This window comes from Tinamus guttatus, unplaced genomic scaffold (genome assembly GCF_059628265.1).
Source record: "Tinamus guttatus ecotype Peru unplaced genomic scaffold, ASM5962826v1 Tinamus_guttatus_pri_ptg000467l, whole genome shotgun sequence".
NCBI lineage: Eukaryota > Metazoa > Chordata > Aves > Tinamiformes > Tinamidae > Tinamus > Tinamus guttatus.
In genome coordinates, this window is record NW_028289001.1 from 146,840 (window position 1) to 163,616 (window position 16,777).

Consider the following 16,777-nt stretch of genomic DNA (forward strand, 5'->3'; position numbering starts at 1 on the left):
GCAACAAACATGTCTTTCCCCACCATGTCTTTCCCCACCAGCAATATGTGAAGCTGTTCACAGTGACACAGCTCGAGTTTTCGGTATGTTTTCCTCCTGAAACCAAAAGGCACCAAGAACAAGCAAGAATAAAAGCAACAACTTCCATAACACACATCCTTGACCTTCAATTCACTTTATCAAGTGATACCTGCTTCTGATACCTGTTGCACCTTGTGTGGTCACAAGGTCAGTCATACCTGCTATTAAAGGACAGGAGGCAGTTTTTAGTTTGTTCAACAGCTAGAAAAAAGAAAACTGCAAACTGGCAGCACAAGGACATGTTCACTTTTTACTGAGATTTTATTTTGACTGGTATGGCCTGTATGTTCAATACACACACTTACCTTCCCCTCATCTCCTTTTGGTATCAGTTACAAGAGCTGAGTCCTTAAGCCCCCCCCCCCTTTTTTTTTTTTTTTTTTTTTTGTGCTTCAAACCATTCTTTTCCTTCCTACCTTAGGGAGACTGACTTGACACACTGTCTACTCGAGCAGTCCTGCTATCACTAACTTGTATCACATTACATACAGAGCAGTTAACTGCTCAAGCACAAAACAAGAGTGCAACTGAACTTTTACCTCTGTTTGTGATTCAGCAATTCTGCTTTAAGTAACTGTTCCTGCAAAAATATTTCTGTACTTTACCTAGTATTTTGCAGTATGGCTTGATTAAAGCCCCCTACTATTTCAATATCCTGGCATTTCACGCTTGCAGTTCTTGAGCTTTCTGTGGCAGAGATTGTTTCCCACCCCGCCTCCCCCAAATACTCAGTGTTGCCTCATTTCTGAGATGCATAAGGTACACACATTCAGCAAGTAACATTTAAACGTGCGCTTTCTGCAGTACGCACTAGTTCAACCTTCTCAACACATGGCAAGATTCCTCCAGCACTCGGGAAGCAGCACTAAGTGTCTGGTTATAATTAACGCTGCCTGTGAGTAATGCCACATTAAAGGCTGTCCTGCTCATAACTCGGGCTGCAGCTGGAGTAAGGGTGCAAACAGCCTGAGAGTTCACTTAAACAACAGGTTATCAAATGCAGCAGGTTTGGTTTAGAGCCAGTGGCAGCATTCTGCCTTGCCACGTGGGCAAGGGGAAAGGCTAGGAAGTGCTTTTCCTCACCATCCTGTAGCAACTGTAAGGGTTTTTTTTTTTTTTTTTTTTTTTTTCCTGGTATGTCCTTTTTCCCCCCTTCCCCCTCCCCCTTAAAAAGGCCAAGTTCAGTGCAAAGGCTGGTATGCAGTAATGCTGTGCTAAACAACAGGAAAAACATCCTGCACAACAGTTGTTAACCTTCTTCAGCAGTTTCTGTCTGAATAAACTTTTTACAGAAGAGGACAGATCAGAAAGTAGAAGTCCAGTCTCCTCAAGGCCGCTTATTATTTTTAATAGGCAACAGCTCAGGAGAAGGCAAGAGGCTCAGGTGGAGCGAGAGGGAGCTCCCTTTCTCCTTGGTCCACTCCCTGTGGACCTTGGTGTCATACCAAGAGACGCTCACCGAGATGAGACCCTGTCTGAACACTCAGCTCACCTCCTCGATGTCTCCTTCGACAATACCACCTCTATCACTCAGCAGCTTCAGTTTCTGAGCACATCACTAGCAGAAAGCTGAGGGTTACATGAGAGGGGGGCCTTGCACCCGCTGGTGGTACCAGCCACCACAGAGTAGGACATCTGGCTACGCAGACCTAGCCCAGGTCTTCAGAACAGTCTGGATTAGCTTAGTTCTCAGTTGCTTGTCATTTTGAGACTGCTTTCTCCAGTGCCTGTAACATCTTTATATCATGCCTGACTGAAAATGCTCTCCAATAAACCCCTTAGTGTATAACAAATGTGCTAAAAAAGCCAAATACTTTTATATCCTTACAGTTTAAAGGTGGTTGAAAGTCACATTATCTTGCAATTGCTACAGTCCTGAAGAGACACAAGAACTGTTTTTGCAGCAGTAGGGAGAGTCATAGCAAGCTCGATTACATTGCTAAACAGGGACCAACACTAGCTCTGGACCTACTGGCATTACAAGGAAGGAAAGGACAGATCTCAATCCCTCATCTCACATTTCCCCACACACAGGAGGTTGCAAAGTGTGCAGCACCCACCCCCCAGACATCTGCATGTATCTTGACTCTATTTTTTACTTTGTACTTTTATAAGCTCTATTGCACAAGTAGTTTTCGAGCGTGAAAATTTGAACTTTGCAGTTTGCCGACACAATTGCCATTAACAAGCCATGAGAAAGAAGAACATTCATTATATAAAGGGCTAGTGGTAAAGTTCACATATATTTTCAATGATTAAAAGCCAGATGGGGAGCTCTATCTTGACAGAGATGCATTCTTTTTGCATCCTTTGCATCTTCCTAATGCATTTTTTAATCCTATGACACTTGTATTCTAATATTAGTTGGACAAGTTTATCAAAATCTATATAGGCACTTCCTCACTTGTTCCTGAAACGCCAGCTAGTGCACAAGAACCCTCCGGACCAGCCCTGTGCATGGATTCCTGACCATGCCACAGGCAGCAGCACAAACATTATTCAACCCATGTGAAAAAAATGCTATCTTTACATAAAGTAAATCCCTTGATTTTCTTGCCAAAGACTGCATTTTTTTTTTCCTCAAACTCCTAACAGACTAAACAAACATAGTCTGAGGATGAAGGCGTTCAGTACAACTCCCATTAGCCTGTCGACACTGCAACTAAAGGTAAACTTGGTTTTATGGCAAGCAGTGGGGAGGGGGCAGAGGGGAGGATTTTAGTCAGCAGAAGCTAGGCCTGAAGAGCAGAGAAGTCCCTTTGCTTGGCCCCTGCCTGGCTGAGAAGCCTCCTGGCCACAGCCACCCCCCAAGCTGCCAGAGCAGCAGGTAGGGGCTCTCATTACACACGTGTGATGGGGATAAACATTCCAGCGACTTTTCCAACTCCTCCTCTTAGCCCATGAACACTGTCCTGGTAAACTAAGACGCAAACCCCTGCCAAGGGATTAATCCAGGCAGTAGAAAGCACAGCCATGCACCTAAGCAAGGTCTCCTCACCAGTTGAGCTCAGAGGCAGCAGTGCCACATTCTCATATTGCTCAAGCCCATGCACAGAGAAGTTAGCTCAGACAGATACCATTGTGCTGAACAGGGCAAATCAGTACTAGATTGCCGCATAACAACTGCTTCACAGTACTGTGGAAACAGTGATTTTAATCTATGAGCCAAAACTCCAGGAAAAAAGACACAGCTGACAAAATGATGGAATTGGAATTTAGAGTAGAAAAAAAGACAACAGGTAAGTGAGGAGAGGGGAACTAAACCAATGAGCTATAAAAACTGCTGCAGTTCACTGAATACTGAACTTTTCAAAAACAAACAAACAAACAAAAAAACCCCACACAAAACAAAACACCACACAACTTTTCTGGACAAAACAGACAAAAAAAAAATCTGAGATCTAACTCCCCTCCCTGGCCCCAAGGGAGGGAAGAAAAAAAAAAAAAAAAAAAAAAAAAAAAAAAAACACACAAACACACAGAAGTACAAACATTTATGGCATAAACATAAATGTTTAAAAAGAAAAATAATTTGGAATAATCTCTTCTCTTGTGGATCTTATGCTATTGTCAAAAGAGAAACAGTATGAAAAAATGCAGTCAAGACAAATGCGAATTGGGTACAAGCTCTCTGAAGACTAACAAACAAGAACTTTCACATTTCACAACTGCCTAACAACAAGATTGTTTAATACTTTCCATATTACATGTTAGCAGGGAGAGTGTAACCAACTCAATCTTCTAGTGTTAAAAAGCTTATTCTAGGAATGGGGATAATTGGCCCTAGATGGCTTACAACAACTCAGGCTGCTTAATTTAGAGTCTGATACAATTTAGTCAAATCCTCATACTGGTGAAATGTCTTCTCACTTGTAGTTACTTCTATAGACTGATCTCCCATCTCCAGGATGGGTCATCAATTAAAAACAGTTTAAAATTAATCCTGATCTGTCATTTTGTTCTTACAGGACCACCCATGTTGGGATAGGGTTTAAGTTTAGTTTCTTTATAAGCTTTGCAGATTTCATTGTCAGACATACCTTATTACATATTTTTATATAGCTTACAATACTTTCAATATAGCCAATTTTCAGTAGCAGCATATTTTACAAACCCACTGTCACTGAGTTCAACTCAAGTAAGACACAGAAGCCAACTACCATATTAAATATTTTTAGGCATACTGAACAAATTCTGCCACTTCTGATCCCAGTATCAGTGCCCTTCCCTTACAGGTGGTGACTAAGGAACAGTCTTCACTTATCTCCGAGAGAAGCACCCTACAGAAGCAGTGTCCTTTGCACAAAATAGCCCCCAGAAACTGCAGCAAATGCTTCATTTTCGCACTAGATAATTTGGACATTTGTTGCCAAGCAGATGGGAAGCACATACTTACTGCTAGGAACAGCATGCAGTACATGGAGAACAAAGAATGGCCAGAGTAAAATGATAGCCTGGAAGAGAAGAGAGCAGACAGTTCAGCCCCTTTCACTCGCAGCACTCCACAGCCTGCAAGGAGATCAAATTGTCTTTTGGTAAAATGCAAACACTCCCCCTGCCTTTTCTTTTCTAGACAGGAGTCATCACTTGCATCCAACAGCAGATGCTGACAAACAGCATGGATCTCAATTCAGCAGTTACCTAGTTCTTAAATTGATCCCAACAATTGATCCCAAGTAGCAACTACAAACCCTTTGTGTAAAGTTTGACCATCAAGTGAACACTTCTGAAAATAACCAAGGGTCCTGCAAAGAAGTGTGTTTGTTCTGTTTCCTTGATGACTATAAAAAAAGGTAAACACCACCAACAAAAACAGCTTTTATCTGATAGTGAACATTAATAGCCCCAAACCAATTACTTTATATATGGTCTCCATGAAGAGGCAGTAATTAACTACTCTTGCTCATATTTAGATGTTCAAGTACATGTTTATTAAAATACTGATTCATACAGCTGATGAAAGTGAGTCACTGAAGGGAAGAGAGGAAAAGGCAGGAAGAGGTTTATGCCAGTTCACTAGCTAGTCAAACACAAGAGCTGACACATCATCTAACATCTCTAGAAATAGATTCATCCCCAGATATTTCATTTAAGAGGGCAACATTGCCTTCAATTTTTAAAGGCTTCTAGGAGATCCAGACTGCAGCAAACAGACAATTGATGCTGACAATCTTCACGACACCTGAGACCACCCTACAAGTTCCTCCCATACATGGGATTTCTGAGAGAAAGCAAGGAATGAGAATGAGTTTTAATGGAGGTTCCAAGAACTGAGGCAAGGCTTGTGCATCAACAGGAATCCCATTCACTTTATCAGGAAAAGACAGCCAAAAGAAAAGATGTTTCTGAGAGAACCTAAAGGGAGATGAAAGAAAACTTAAAACTATATGCGTTATTTAAGTCACATGCAACTGTATTGGCTACTTCACAGGTTATGAATAAGATATAAACCAAGTTATTTATCTTAATCAGGCTACCATGCGATTTCACAATACAGCAGAGCATTCCTCTCTAGAAGGGAGGCCACACACAGGCAGGGACAGCAGAGCAGAAGGCACTGCAGTCTCCAGGCTGCCTCCACCAGAGGTGGAATGAAGCAGCAGTCACTTATTTCAGTACCTTGGCCAGGTAGAGTACAAATCAAAAGTCAATGGAAACATTTCTACTCCTTGAACCAAGAGCAATGAAGGCAGCTCTCCAACATGCAGCAAAAATACAAGTCATGATTCACTATTCAAATATCATAAATAGGACAATAAACAATCTTGTGCACAAGTGAAACTAAGTCACCAAGTCAGGAATACTGCAGCAGACACTGGAAAGAAAACACCCGTATTTCACATTTCCCTGCAGGTTGGAGGGTTTTTGGTTTACCTTTGATTCAAAATCTTAGAGTCAAGAGCTCTCAGTCCAAGAGATACTAAATAAGCAGTCCCAGAAGATTTGCATATGTGGTTACAGATATTTTTCATTTCAGTTCTTAAACAGAATAACTGCATCAGCAATGTGTTACCTTCAGATGTTTAAAATACAAAAAGCATTAAATTTAAGATGAGCTTTGCTGGTTACTAACCAGATAATCCTTCTCTACTTTATCATAGAATGCTTAGGGTTGGAAGGGACCTCTAGAGATCATCTAGTCCAACCCCCCTGCATACGCAGGGACACCTAGAGCACGTGGCCCAGGACTGCATCCAAGCGGGTTTTGAAGATCTCCAGAGAAGGAGACTCCACAACCTCTCTGGGCAGCCTGTTCCAGTGCTCTGTCACCCTCACTGTCAAGAAATTTTTCCTTAAGTTCCTACGGAATTTTTGATGTTTCAGTTTCCGGCCATTTCCTCTAGTCCTATCAGTGGCCACCACTGAAAAGAGACCAGCACCATCCTCTGCACTCCCTCCCTTGAGGTATTTATATACACTGATTAGATCCCCTCTCAGCCTTCTCTTTTCCAGGCTGAACAGGCCCAGCTCCCTCAGCCTCTCCTCATAGGGCAGATGTTCAAGGCCCCTGATCATCCTTGTAGCCCTGCGCTGGACTCTCTCCAGCAGCTCCACATCCCTCTTGTACTGTGGAGCCCAGAACTGGACACAATACTCCAGATGCGGCCTCACCAGGGCTGAGTAGAGGGGCAGGATCACCTCCCTCGACCTGCTAGAGATGCTCTTCTTAATGCAGCCCAGGATTCCATTGGCCTTCTTGGCCACGAGGGCACACTGCTGCCTCATGGTCAACTTATCATCCACCATGACACCCAGGTCCCTCTCCGCAGAGCTGCTCTCCAGAAGGTCAGTCCCCAGCCTGTACTGGTGTCTGGGGTTATTCCTCCCCAGGTGCAGGACCTTGCACTTGGCCTTGTTGAATTGCATGAGGTTTTTCACCGCCCAGTTGTCCAGGTCCCTCTGGATGGCAGCACAGCCCTCTGGGGTATCGGCTACTCCTCCCAGTTTCGTATCATCAGCAAACTTGCTGAGGGAGCACTCTGTGCCTTCATCCAGGTCATTGATGAATAAATTGAACAGGACTGGACCAAGGACTGACCCCTGGGGGACCCCACTAGCCACAGGCCTCCAACTAGACTCTGCACCGCTGATCACCACTCTCTGGGCCCTGCCATCCAGCCAGTTCCTAATCCATCTCACTGTCCACTCATCTATCCCACACTTCCGGAGCTTGCCCAGGAGGATGTTGTGAGGGACGGTATCACTTTAGCACTGCTTAAATCTCTTATCCAGTCAAAATCTCTGGATAAAAACCCATTACAAATGCAAATAAAATAACAATTGCAAAGAGCTCGGTCCCTTTTACAAAAGCCACAAAGCTAAGCAAGCTGTTCTATGAAACAAACTATAGAATAGTTAATTCCTTGCTCTTATCCTATTCCAATATTTTATCCCCTGACTTTGGGCCTACTACTGTTGCCTATAAAGCAAAGTTTCTTGCAATTCCTGAAGGCAATGTCTAACGAAGAAACCTGAATGGCTAATGAATGAGAATGGGAATAAATATCCAAATTTACTTTGGGATTCCCTATACCATTTTATAGTTTTTTCTTGATTACTGCCATTTTGGGGCTAATATATGTCAAAAAACAAACAAACAAACAAACAAACCACAAACACACACACCACAACAACAATAAAATGTTTCGAATGTCATGTTCCAAATTGAAGATTAAATTTGGAATCCACCCTCCTGATCAAGCATAGATAAATGTTCTCTATGCTTGGCACAAAATATTGCCAGAAATACAACTGGGACAAAGTATTGATTCAACTTGCTTATTGTGCAATTCTAGTGAAGTATCTTTGGCAATTTCACTTCAAACAGGCTTAAAAAGGGGAGGAAAAAATGTACACTTTAAGCATCTTTATCGAAACAATGGAGAAGTTTCCTGATTCTTCCTCAGCACGCAAACATCATTCTTCCCAAAGCCAGCAGAAAATCCTGTCTGTCAAGGCAGCCAAGTGGCCGCACAGTGCAGGCTTCTCTGTCACCACAGGCCATGCTGGCTTGCTATGAGCCCCCCAGAACACAGCAGTGTTGCAGTAAAATACATAAATGAAATGCGAGAATAACTCAGCCCCTGTATTTGGCTAATGAAGGAAAGAATAATCTCAGTAGGAACTGGCACATTAGGTTTCATGACCATGTTTTTCAAATAAACATTGCTCCCAGCAAAATTAGTATCATAAAATGGGAAAATGCCAAGTGTCTCATTTTAATTGTTTTTGTAATATTAAATCCAACATCAAAGAACAGTTTTGCCAAGGTCCAAACCTACCTCAAAGTATCACTTCTGATGTGAGTTTTAAGGGTTCATTTAAATAGAAAAAAGCAGAAGCCTTAATTATTTCCACTTATCCTACATATTACTACTGAATTACAAGCCTTAAAAACTAACACCAAGCCTAATCATACCATTGCTTTCTGGTGCATATAGTTGGACAAAACAAAAACAAAACAAAAAAATCCATAATTACAGTTAGCCACTGCAGTCTGTTTTAAGCTTGCATTTTTAAAAAGCACTTCAAAAAGCAATCAAAGGATGAACAATCCTTCCAAAGAAGCAATTGAGAGAGAACCTGGACCATTCAGAACTTTTACCCAGGCTTCCTAAAGCAAGTCCAAGGAGAATTGCTTCTTATGATTTGACATTATAACCACTTCATTTCCTTCTTTCCCATTTCATTCACCTGAGGCAATTTAGTGCACAGAGCAGAACCTGGGTGACAGAAGCACCATTTCTTGAACCATGTAAGCTGGAAAATTAACCTTTCAGTTTATAAACTAGACTATATAGCCCTGCAAGAAACAGCATGGTTTAGTAAGCTTTGTTTGTCAATGTTTTATAGAGTGAGTTATTAAGCAAGTGTATAAGAAATTCAAAATACATCCTGCACTTGGAGTTCAAGAAACCAATTGATACCATGTCTCCATGCAACCTGATTGCAGGAACAACGATGTACAGAAAGTGCACTCCTCTGCAAGAGTCCAATAGAAAAATGAACATCCATAGTGAAACAAGGTACCAGGATCGAGCTAAAAAGTGGCATGGCATGAAATTAAAAGACTTAGTAATTATACTGGAAAGGAATAGAGATGGAGAAAAGCTTATTTTGTGGTGTCATGATACATCTGGTAGAAGCTAAATGGTAAGGGAATCTTCCCAATATGGAAAGAACTGAATTAGGGAATGATCCCTCAAAGAAAAAAGCCCAGCAGACGTTATAAACACTTCCACATCAGCAAACAAGCCGACAAGCAAGTAAAGAACACGCAGGATTAGCCAGCTGGTCTGTTCTACCCTCAGATCCTTCGGAATCAAGTTGGACTCAATGCTCCCACCGACGCTCTCGTTACACATTCCATTAATCAGGTGTTCCAGATGGGCTCGAGATTTGGTAATAATCACGCAGAACAAGGCGACTACATCGAGCATTTATTCAGGTGAAAGCACATAAAAGAAGAAAAGTATGGATAACTACTCACGAGGTGATACCTGCCGGCAGGATACCGGACCCAAACATCCTCTCAAGCTGGCAGACCAGAGAGAGAGAGTTGCTGACCGGCTCCTGCGGAGACAACGTAGGCCTCAGAGCTTGGAGTTTCTTTTCCCCATGCCTCTCTCCTCACTGTCCTCTCTATGCCCAGTGCATCCTGGCACATAGGGTCAGTCTGACCCAGGGGAAAGGCCAGGGGTGGACAAACTCCGCCTTCAGTTGCACAACTCTCCCCCCTGGGTGCGCAGGCATGCATACCAGTCAGGGGTCCCAGCTCTCAATTCGAGGGTTCTGCCTTCCTCCTCTTCTTCCTTTTGACCTTCAAAACTAGTTTAGAGCATGTCTGCTGTTATGCTGGCTACAAGTCCAGTCAAGCAGCCACCTTCAATTGGTTTTTGGAGGGGGCTGCCTGTGAACCAGGCTGAGCAGCTGCATCCATGCTCCTTATTGCTCAGCCCAGGCAGGCAAACATCTTCTTTCTCAAGGTCTGGCCTCTGCTTCTCCCAGGAGATTTTTATGACTCTACAGATCATAGAAATTTCCATCTCCAATACACCTGGACACAAGAACATCCCACAGAGCTGCAGTGAAGCCTGTTTGTTTCAAGCAAACTTGTTAAGCAATATTAGCAACAACTTAGGACTCAGATATCCATTTCCACAAAATAGTTTTGTATTGACAAAGTATTTGCTCCGTGAAACTTAAGTGCTTTGAACAATCCCCTTCTCATATGTGGGGTGCATGTGGGGGAAGAGCTACTCAGATTAGCTCACTAGGCAGGGCAGATCCGAAGGGAGCTCAGTCATTTTTGACACAATGTTTCATGAGTTGCCTTAGCTCTCTGCGGATGGCCTGGTAAGGAAAGTGCGCAGTTACTTGTCTAACCATGTTTCTGTCATCACTGTTTAACCCACTGACATAAACCATATCTAGCAGCCTCTGATAAAACATAGGTAGCCTAATTGCTAAATACCTTTCCCCTTCATCCTTCTCGAAGGAGTCCAGTCCCAAGATGGTCCCAAAAGGAAGGGTAGAAACCAGCCTTTTAAGTCCAGGATGAAACAAAGTGGTTAACTTGGCCATGTGCACTACAGGGCTGGTCCTCACTGCAAAACTGCAAAGATTCTGAAATATCTGTAACAAACTTCCACTGGTTTCTTTGGTCACTGAAGAGATGAACATCACAGCATACAAGCATGTAGACATCATGTAAAATGAGTTTTGTTTTCACAAAACCATTACCATGGAACAATCTAGTTGGCAATGACTATTAACTAGCTATTCTGCATCTGTCAACAGTTATGCTGCAGGAATAAACTTTACTGTAAAATAATCCATAAGGAAAAATCTCCCTCCCCTACTATCCCCATTTCTCCTCAAATGGGCAACAGCTAGGCTGTGTCTTGGACCTCAGAATATTCTTTCTTTCTTCAAAATTCATCAGGAAACAAGAAGTTATTTAGTCATAAAATTCTTATCATGTACATAAACATGTATTATGTGCTGAACTCGATAGCACAAAGTTCGAGAAACTCATGTTGCAACAGCATTCCATATTTAAATTGCAAAATCTCCACCATAAAGTATTATTTTGTCAATTTTGACTTATTCAGTTGAATTCACACATTTCTAGTTAGCCTCCTCCAATTAAAAAGGATTTTGCTTCTTTTAAAGCAATTCTCAGAGAAATTTAAGTATTTGAATAGCAGGAAAGGGGAGAAGGAAAAACCTCAAGCCAGCATTTCTAAAAACTCATGTCTTGCTTTCACACACTTCAGATTAGAAGCTTCTGTTCAATTAGCCATGTCTGCACAGGTTATCCACATAATACTCTCTGACTCATGGAAATGTTATTACCACTTCATATAAACGGAATGAAAACAAGGGCAATCCTGGTCAAATCACACATCGGCTTCTCTTTCCATTTCTAGACAAACTGAGCAGCTGGGGTGGGGGAAGGAAATGGCATCATTGCAGGGAACTCAGTCCCTGTGGCACCATTTCAGCAATGTCCAGTTACATACAGGGCTACACTCTTACCTGGGTAAGACTTCCCCTTCTACTGACCTGCACATGCAGCTTCTCATTCTTTGCAGAACCACACAGATTGCAGAGAGGCATCTGCCCACTCCATTGGCCACAACAGCCAGGTTCCTAATAAATTTTTAATCACGCAACATGGCCGACAAGTTGAGTCCTAGTAACTGTGAGTGTGATAATAAACTTATGACCCAGTAGATAAAATTTTTTAAATATATAGAAATTCCAACCTCAAAAAATATATTTTTAAACTTAAGAAATGCACGTAAGAAACCAATGCATTTCCAGAGGAAATGCAGTTCTGAAGCTTACACAACAAGATCAGCAGATACCAAGTAAAATACATTACCTGTTAAATTTGTAACACAGGTTATTATACCCATGTAGTGATGCACTGGAGCAGCTACTGTATCCACAGTCCAAAAGATAAGGTGTAAAGAAGATTGAAAATAAAACTGCTCAGGGTCAGTTTTCCAAAAAGCAATGCTTTCAAGCATGAAAAAACAAAAGTGAATGCTACCCATCAGTGCAGGAAAGTTGGTTAGAATATTTTCATTTTCCTGAAAGAGTTCTCCTTACCAACACTCAATTTCTACCGAGTGGCAGCTCTCCACATTTCTAGATGAATGCAGCTCCATTCCATCATCTACGGTAGTCTAGAAGTCCCTGGCATTTAAGTATTTAAAAATAAGCTCATTCACTGCTATTCTTGACCTTTTTCCCCCTCCACGTAAACTTCTAGCAAGTATTAAGCACGGGTTCTTGACCTGATGCACTGGTTCTCTGAAGCAGCTGACAATTTGGTTAGGACAAGAGGCATTCCAAATCAGTTAAGTTACTTACACCTTGAATAGCTGTAATGGAACAGGAGCAGGAAGTATTTAAGGAAGAAATTAAATTTTTCAAGTAAAAATACCTGCATCCTTCCCTTCACTCCTCCAATTGCTTTAGTATCTAACTGCTTGTTTAACTTTTTGGCATACATCTTTCAAACAGCATGCACAACTAAAATTAACTTGATGAGAACTAAACTTTTTGAAAACACAAATAATCAGAATGCTGTAAACAACCTATGAGTTTTCCCCTAGCAAACATGCAGTTGACAAGCCTGTGGAAACTCTAGAGACGACTCTGATTCATGATGCTACCAGAGGCTGCCAGATTAGACAAGTAAACCTTTCATTTAGGCTTCAATACGTGCAGCTTGATCTCCAGTGAAGTTTTAGGACAAAGCCTTAAAACAAAGGCTGCATGAAGTATTCTTGTATTAAGTTATTTTAATACAGAAAAATGTTTGGCCTTAAAAGTAATACAGAAGGGGAAGAGATTGCTTAAATTGAGATAAGTTATTTAACTTGAAGCAGAAATCCACAGTTTTTGGGGTTAAGAAGCCAAATCAGGTCATTTACAACAGGTAGCTTTGCAAGGCGGGGGGACCTAACACTGCCCATTAAACTGCAAGTACGTACTACAGATTTTCAAAAAACAAAAAGAAAAAAAACACACAGTTATAGAGTCTTTTTTAGTAGAAGAGAATGTAAGAACTTCAAGAGTTTACATAAACTTCAAAATAGAGGCAAGTTAGTCCCACATCAGCTGACACAGCTGGATAGTTACTAGAAACTGTTCTAAGTTATTTATCTTTATCCACTAACATGAATATGCACATGCACCATCTGCAAAAGTGCTCAAATAGCCAGCTCTAAAAGTAGAAATAAAGTTCCTAGCAAACAATTAGTAAACAGCAATACCTTGGCAATTGTGTTGAAATAAATCATCAAGGTCAAAACACTCAGCTGTCATTTCCTACAGACTTTTTTGAACATTACATTTTGAGTTTGAAGTGACAAACTATACACAACCTGTTTCAAGTGCAATCAGTGAGGTAGCAATATAATCAACTTAAGTAGGACAATGGTATTTGTCTAACAGACATTTAGAGTTGTTATTCAAGTCTGTACATTAGCACAACAGCCACTACTATAAATAGGCACCTTAACAGCTTTGTTCCGTGCATCACAAGTGGTATGAGACTGTGACCACAATTACTCAATGTCAAATTAAACTCCACAGAAAGCAATTCTCACACACTTATCCCTGCTAGCCTCCCTGGTCTGCTTTATAGCAGCAAAGTACAGGCTGTGCATCTGACTGCCTCCTAAACTGCTAGATTTCACAGAATGGTTGAGGTTGGAAGGGACCTATAGAGATCATCTAGTCCAACTCCCCTGCTCCAGTAGGGACACCTAGAGCATGTGGCACAGGGTAGCATCCAGGCAGGTTTGGAAGATCTCCAGAGAAGGAGACTCCACAGTCTCTCTGGGCAGCCTGTTCCAGGGCTCTGCCACGCTCACAGGAAAGTTCTTCCTCATATAGAGATGGAACTTCCTGTGTTTCAACTTATACCCGTTACCCCTCATCCTGTCACCAGCCACCACAGAGAAGAGCCTGGCCCCAACCTCCCTACAATCACCCCTCAGGTACTTGAGCATGTTGATCAAGTCTCTTCTCAGCCTTCTCTTCTCCAGACTAAAACAGGCCCAGCTCGCTTAATCTTTCCTCATAAAGATTTGTACAGCTTGGCTTAGTACTTTACCACCTTGGGATCCAGTTGTGTGCATGGGCTCAGCAAGCTGAGGAATATACCAGAAGGGACAATTTCTTGGACCTACCAACCTCCTGGGTCTTAAATGTACCTTCAAACCCAGCACTCAAGGAACTCTCAAGTTCTGCCCCATCACCCTACCCAGATTCAGTTTTTAAATTTTACTAACAAAAAATATTTAAGAGTGATTATAATATTAGGATAAACCTGTGCTGGGCAGGTACAAATCTAATAATTAGCTAATCCAAAAGACTTGTAGTAAATTAAGGAAACGAGAGCAGGTAGCCTAAGTGCTCTTCAGTGCACATCCAGGGCTATTACACTGTTTAAGAAGGTGTGCAGACAGAAACTACCATTAAAAGCAATAGCATAGATGAATGTGCTGTACACTGGAAAAATTTAGCACCACTAAAAGGGTGGACATTAGCAACCTAAATGAGCATGATGCTGTCCAGCCCATTTTTCTAAATCCGTGCCTCTGCTCCCTTCCCTCTCCATGCTCCCACTCTTTTAAGGAAGGGCATGCAAGAAGAAATTGTTAAAAAGTTTGTTCACATTTTATAAAATTAAAGGAAGCTCAAAAAAAGTGCTCAGCAGAATTGATGTCCAACATGATTTAAGCTTCACATATAAAAGTAAACTTTTTTGTTTGAGTCACAGAAATTTCCTTTAATATAGAATATAATTGAATAGAATCTGGGCAATCATTCTGTGCAGTACTGGTAGATGTTTAAATACAACCACTGTATGCACTGACTTGCAGATCACCTGCTTAGGCTAAAATTTATATTCTCTACACTCTTCATTCAGAAGCTAAGGTTACACAAATCCATTCATTTACATGCATAATGCACATGCACAGACACCCTCTTAGTTAGCTAGGAACCTGCTCCCACAGCCGCAACTGCCTGTGGAAAGGGCTAAGGCAGCAAGAAGTCAGTTTATACTCTCTCCCTTCCTCAGAAAGGGGCAGGGCAGCAACATCCCACTTGCAGCTTTGCCATCAAACAGCACATTTCAGTGTTCCCCATCTGGGCAGACTGCTATTGTGCCAGGTGCCTTCCCACCTGCAAAATGGAAATTGCTCCATGCCTCATCCTGACAACACAGCAATTAAGCATTTCTACATCCCTGTAATGATAAAAAGCAGCTCGGGCGGTCTGAAGATTGCAGTACACTGCTGCAAGGATGCAAAACATCTACTTTTTGAAGCAAAGCAGCGAAGAAAGTGGGGAGGGAGGGACTTGTTCGATGTGTGCCAGACTGCAGAAAGTACCACTGCTTCCCTGCAGCCCTTCAGAAACCTGAGTCTACCTTGGGACAACACACCACAGTTCTGTTATGGCACTAGTAACAGTACTTCCGTTCTAAGAAAACTTGCAAAAACCTTTTCAACCACATTCAGAAATACTTGCAAATTAATTTTACAAAAGCTGAACCCAGTGACTATCCATATTTGAAATTCAATCCAGATTTTTCAAATACAGTCCAAAAAGATAGCAAAATTCCATCATGACAGAAGGATGCATTTGGCAGCCATGAAGTCCAGATTCTAGCAGATTTAACATGCAAACAATGAGCAACTCTAAGTTTAAGTCATGATCACTATAGCAAAAGCAGTCAACCAGGTACAGTAAACATGTAAATAAATTAAAACTTAGAAACAGAACACATTGGATAAGACTTTACAGCATTAACAACACTCATGCTGCACTTTCCTTACCAAATTTTACTGTTATAAACCTGCATGCCTCTCTCCCATATTACTGCAGAAAGCCATGCTAAAACAGAAGACAATTTCAGTAAAGTATATAGTTTTAGAACTTTAAAAGACAGAGATGCTTCATTTGCCTCAGCAATAACTAAGCTTGCAACCTTTTCCTCCCTAGCATATTTTTGTCCCTAAAAAGCACATTGTTATATAAAGACAGTGACTATTCAGTAGAAATTGAGCAATAACACTGTGTACTTCATGCTACAGTGTTTATTCTTAACATTTCCTGGATTAAAAAAAAAAGTTTAAATAGCAGCAGACTCAGTATACCTGACCTTTCTACAAAGCTTTAATGCCCCACTTGCACTGCCAAGGTTGTAACACAATACACAAAACCAGCAACTCAATCCTGAAATAAGTACTAAAAATATTGCAAGATATATATATATATATATATATATAACATCTACTACACTTTTTTACAGGTAAAAAAAAAAAAACTCATCCAGATTGATTTCCTTTGATTAAGCACTTACACTTCAGTACCAGAAGTTTTTGTTCTTTTAAAGTTTTACCTGCTTGAAAAATGGATACTTAAGACCTAAAAGAAAGAAACCTTACTGCTATTGTTATATTACCCTTCTCCAAAGCACAGGCAGAACCTCTTTAAGCCCCTTATTATGTTTGGGATGAGACTTCCCATGCAATTAAGCACACCTGTGCAAAGGCCTGCACTAACACTCTAGTTCACACACACACAGATAAGATCCTGACCTTCCTTTCTGGGCTCAGCTCTGCAGGTCTCCCTGCTCAGAAGGAGGCAGGACTCACCATTC